The following is a 5,000-nucleotide window of genomic DNA, read 5'->3' as shown; positions in this document are numbered from 1 at the left end:
TCATTCAAGGCACGGATGTGAATGCAACGGGATGAAATTACTGAAATGATGCCTGCCCTCGAACTGTGATGATGGACTACCCGACTCGCCAATAATATTGGGTTCTGGTGTATTGAAATACAGGAGCTGCTGGATTTGTGTGTTTTCTTACCCCCTCACCATAGTTTGTCAAATGTTTAAACAACTGAACTTATATTCAAGGTTTGTTTCTCTTCATATGTTTTACTGGTTTACATTTGTCTCAGCAACCTGTTGAATGATTCTTCTGCTTTCAAAACAAAATGACAACAGGATGAATGCACACACTTGAAAATATAATACATGCAATGTTATGCATCATAGTGATGCAACCTCCTTTCAGTTTCATACTGCATGTCAATTGAAATCCTTACTGAAATGCACACCTTCTCAAGATTGCGCTTGACTGGCGTGTCAGGCACTCAATTACAGCTGTTTTATCAAGACAATGTGTTCGTTTTGTAAAATATAGTTCCGGTCTGGTGTGGCACCCCAGCTAACGCACAACGTTGCCACAACGTTGCCACAACGTTTCGTGTTAGCAGGGACTGTCTGCGGCGCGCTGGTGTGTCCCGGACTTTAGAGTAGAGAGACAGTTCATTTGCAAGTATCAGCGGCAGAAACGGATATTGCCTTCCCTTTAAGTAGAGCGTCAGGGACAGCCTCCCTGGCTTACGGCCATACTAGCCTGAATACGCCCGATCTCGGAAGCTAAGCAGGCTCGGGCCTGGTCAGTACTTGGATGGGAGACCGCCTGGGATTACCAGGTGCTGTAAGCTTTTGCATCTTTTACACACCAGAGGGCGACAAATCACGAGTTTTAACTTTGGATACACGCAATTTCATCATTATTTCACATTTGACTTCCCCAAATACACAGGCATACAATAGATCTTGTTCTCCAACGTAAACGGTCCCTAGTAACTAGGGTACATTCGTAAATAAATTGAGCATCATGGCTAGAAGTGACTAAATGTTGCCTAATCTTTCTCATCGAGAAATGACACAATTACAGCAACACAAAAAGGAACTCCACCGGACAAAGTTCAGTGCTCACAAGGAGCCTCATTCAACACACACGGTTCCATTCCCATTCATGCAAAGCACGAAAGTGTAAAACTTGGGAACATACTTGAGAGCAAAGATCACATTCAATCTCATTCAAGGCACGGATGTGAATGCAACGGGATGAAATTACTGAAATGATGCCTGCCCTCGAACTGTGATGATGGACTACCCGACTCGCCAATAATATTGGGTTCTGGTGTATTGAAATACAGGAGCTGCTGGATTTGTGTGTTTTCTTACCCCCTCACCATAGTTTGTCAAATGTTTAAACAACTGAACTTATATTCAAGGTTTGTTTCTCTTCATATGTTTTACTGGTTTACATTTGTCTCAGCAACCTGTTGAATGATTCTTCTGCTTTCAAAACAAAATGACAACAGGATGAATGCACACACTTGAAAATACAATACATGCAATGTTATGCATCATAGTGATGCAACCTCCTTTCAGTTTCATACTGCATGTCAATTGAAATCCTTACTGAAATGCACACCTTCTCAAGATTGCGCTTGACTGGCGTGTCAGGCACTCAATTACAGCTGTATTATCAAGACAATGTGTTCGTTTTGTAAAATATAGTTCCGGTCTGGTGTGGCACCCCAGCTAACGCACAACGTTGCCACAACGTTTCGTGTTAGCAGGGACTGTCTGCGGCGCGCTGGTGTGTCCCGGACTTTAGAGTAGAGAGACAGTTCAACTGCAAGTATGAGCGGCAGAAACGGATATTGCCTTCCCTTTAAGTAGAGCGTCAGGGACAGCCTCCCTGGCTTACGGCCATACTAGCCTGAATACGCCCGATCTCGTCCGATCTCGGAAGCTAAGCAGGCTCGGGCCTGGTCAGTACTTGGATGGGAGACCGCCTGGGAATACCAGGTGCTGTAAGCTTTTGCATCTTTTACACACCAGAGGGCGACAAATCACGAGTTTTAACTTTGGATACACGCAATTTCATCATTATTTCAGATTTGACTTCCCCAAATACACAGGCATACAATAGATCTTGTTCTCCAACGTAAACGGTCCCTAGTAACTAGGGTACATTCGTAAATAAATTGAGCATCATGGCTAGAAGTGACTAAATGTTGCCTAATCTTTCTCATCGAGAAATGACACAATTACAGCAACACAAAAAGGAACTCCACCGGACAAAGTTCAGTGCTCACAAGGAGCCTCATTCAACACACACGGTTCCATTCCCATTCATGCAAAGCACGAAAGTGTAAAACTTGGGAACATACTTGAGAGCAAAGATCACATTCAATCTCATTCAAGGCACGGATGTGAATGCAACGGGATGAAATTACTGAAATGATGCCTGCCCTCGAACTGTGATGATGGACTACCCGACTCGCCAATAATATTGGGTTCTGGTGTATTGAAATACAGGAGCTGCTGGATTTGTGTGTTTTCTTACCCCCTCACCATAGTTTGTCAAATGTTTAAACAACTGAACTTATATTCAAGGTTTGATTCTCTTCATATGTTTTACTGGTTTACATTTGTCTCAGCAACCTGTTGAATGATTCTTCTGCTTTCAAAACAAAATGACAACAGGATGAATGCACACACTTGAAAATACAATACATGCAATGTTATGCATCATAGTGATGCAACCTCCTTTCAGTTTCATACTGCATGTCAATTGAAATCCTTACTGAAATGCACACCTTCTCAAGATTGCGCTTGACTGGCGTGTCAGGCACTCAATTACAGCTGTTTTATCAAGACAATGTGTTCGTTTTGTAATATATAGTTCCGGTCTGGTGTGGCACCCCAGCTAACGCACAACGTTGCCACAATGTTGCCACAACGTGGCGTGTTAGCAGGGACTGGCTGCGGCGCGCTGGTGTGTCCCGGGCTTTAGAGTAGAGAGACAGTTCAACTGTAAGTATGAACGGCAGAAACGGATATTGCCTTCCCTTTAAGTAGAGCGTCAGGGACAACCTCCCTGGCTTACGGCCATACTAGCCTGAATACGCCCGATCTCATCCGATCTCGGAAGCCAAGCGGGCTCGGGCCTGGTCAGTACTTGGATGGGAGACCGCCTGGGAATACCAGGTGCTGTAAGCTTTTGCACCTTTTACACACCAGAGGGCGACAAATCACGAGTTTTAACTTTGGATACACACAATTTCATCATTATTTCAGATTTTACTTCCCCAAATACACAGGCATACAATAGATCTTGTTCTCCAACGTAAACGGTCCCTAGTAACTAGGGTACATTCGTAAATAAATTGAGCATCATGGCTAGAAGTGACTAAATGTTGCCTAATCTTTCTCATCGAGAAATGACACAATTACAGCAACACAAAAAGGAACTCCACCGGACAAAGTTCAGTGCTCACAAGGAGCCTCATTCAACACACACGGTTCCATTCCCATTCATGCAAAGCACGAAAGTGTAAAACTTGGGAACATACTTGAGAGCAAAGATCACATTCAATCTCATTCAAGGCACGGATGTGAATGCAACGGGATGAAATTACTGAAATGATGCCTGCCCTCGAACTGTGATGATGGACTACCCGACTCGCCAATAATATTGGGTTCTGGTGTATTGAAATACAGGAGCTGCTGGATTTGTGTGTTTTCTTACCCCCTCACCATAGTTTGTCAAATGTTTAAACAACTGAACTTATATTCAAGGTTTGTTTCTCTTCATATGTTTTACTGGTTTACATTTGTCTCAGCAACCTGTTGAATGATTCTTCTGCTTTCAAAACAAAATGACAACAGGATGAATGCACACACTTGAAAATACAATACATGCAATGTTATGCATCATAGTGATGCAACCTCCTTTCAGCTTCATACTGCATGTCAATTGAAATCCTTACTGAAATGCACACCTTCTCAAGATTGAGCTTGACTGGCGTGTCAGGCACTCAATTACAGCTGTTTTATCAAGACAATGTGTTCGTTTTGTAAAAAATAGTTCCGGTCTGGTGTGGCACCCCAGCTAACGCACAACGTTGCCACAATGTGGCATGTAAGCAGGGACTGTCTGCGGCGCGCTGGTGTGTCCCGGGCTTTAGAGTAGAGAGACAGTTCAACTGTAAGTATGAACGGCAGAAACGGATATTGCCTTCCCTTTAAGTAGAGCGTCAGGGACAGCCTCCCTGGCTTACGGCCATACTAGCCTGAATACGCCCGATCTCGTCTGATCTCGGAAGCTAAGCAGGCTCGGGCCTGGTCAGTACTTGGATGGGAGACCGCCTGGGAATACCAGGTGCTGTAAGCTTTTGCATCTTTTACACACCAGAGGGCGACAAATCACGAGTTTTAACTTTGGATACACGCAATTTCATCATTATTTCAGATTTGACTTCCCCAAATACACAGGCATCCAATAGATCTTGTTCTCCAACGTAAACGGTCCGTAGTAACTAGGGTACATTCGTAAATAAATTGAGCATCATGGCTAGAAGTGACTAAATGTTGCCTAATCTTTCTCATCGAGAAATGACACAATTACAGCAACACAAAAAGGAACTCCACCGGACAAAGTTCAGTGCTCACAAGGAGCCTCATTCAACACACACGGTTCCATTCCCATTCATGCAAAGCACGAAAGTGTAAAACTTGGGAACATACTTGAGAGCAAAGATCACATTCAATCTCATTCAAGGCACGGATGTGAATGCAACGGGATGAAATTACTGAAATGATGCCTGCCCTCGAACCCGGATGATGGACTACCCGACTCGCCAATAATATTGGGTTCTGGTGTATTGAAATACAGGAGCTGCTGGATTTGTGTGTTTTCTTACCCCCTCACCATAGTTTGTCAAATGTTTAAACAACTGAACTTATATTCAAGGTTTATTTCTCTTCATATGTTTTACTGGTTTACATTTGTCTCAGCAACCTGTTGAATGATTCTTCTGCTTTCAAAACAAAATGACAACAGG

The 5,000-nt window shown here is 43.4% G+C and overlaps 3 non-coding genes and 1 pseudogene across 3 annotated transcripts; all 4 read left to right on the top strand.

Moving 5' to 3' along the window:
* Window positions 1–688: 688 nt before the first annotated feature.
* LOC136735498 (uncharacterized) lies at window positions 689–797 on the top strand (annotated as a pseudogene).
* Window positions 798–1,852: 1,055 nt separating this feature from the next.
* LOC136735583 (5S ribosomal RNA) lies at window positions 1,853–1,971 on the top strand. Its single transcript, XR_010811120.1, has one exon. It is a non-coding gene; the product is annotated as a 5S ribosomal RNA (ribosomal RNA).
* A 1,066-nt stretch (window positions 1,972–3,037) lies between these two features.
* LOC136735841 (5S ribosomal RNA) lies at window positions 3,038–3,156 on the top strand. Its single transcript, XR_010811367.1, has one exon. It is a non-coding gene; the product is annotated as a 5S ribosomal RNA (ribosomal RNA).
* Window positions 3,157–4,211: 1,055 nt separating this feature from the next.
* On the top strand, window positions 4,212–4,330 carry LOC136735726 (5S ribosomal RNA). Its single transcript, XR_010811257.1, has one exon. It is a non-coding gene; the product is annotated as a 5S ribosomal RNA (ribosomal RNA).
* Window positions 4,331–5,000: the final 670 nt, after the last annotated feature.

This window comes from Amia ocellicauda, unplaced genomic scaffold, assembly GCF_036373705.1.
Source record: "Amia ocellicauda isolate fAmiCal2 unplaced genomic scaffold, fAmiCal2.hap1 HAP1_SCAFFOLD_41, whole genome shotgun sequence".
Classification (NCBI taxonomy): Eukaryota; Metazoa; Chordata; class Actinopteri; order Amiiformes; family Amiidae; genus Amia; species Amia ocellicauda.
The sequence above is the reverse complement of the archived record's forward strand: the minus strand, read 5'-3'. Positions and strand labels throughout refer to the sequence as shown.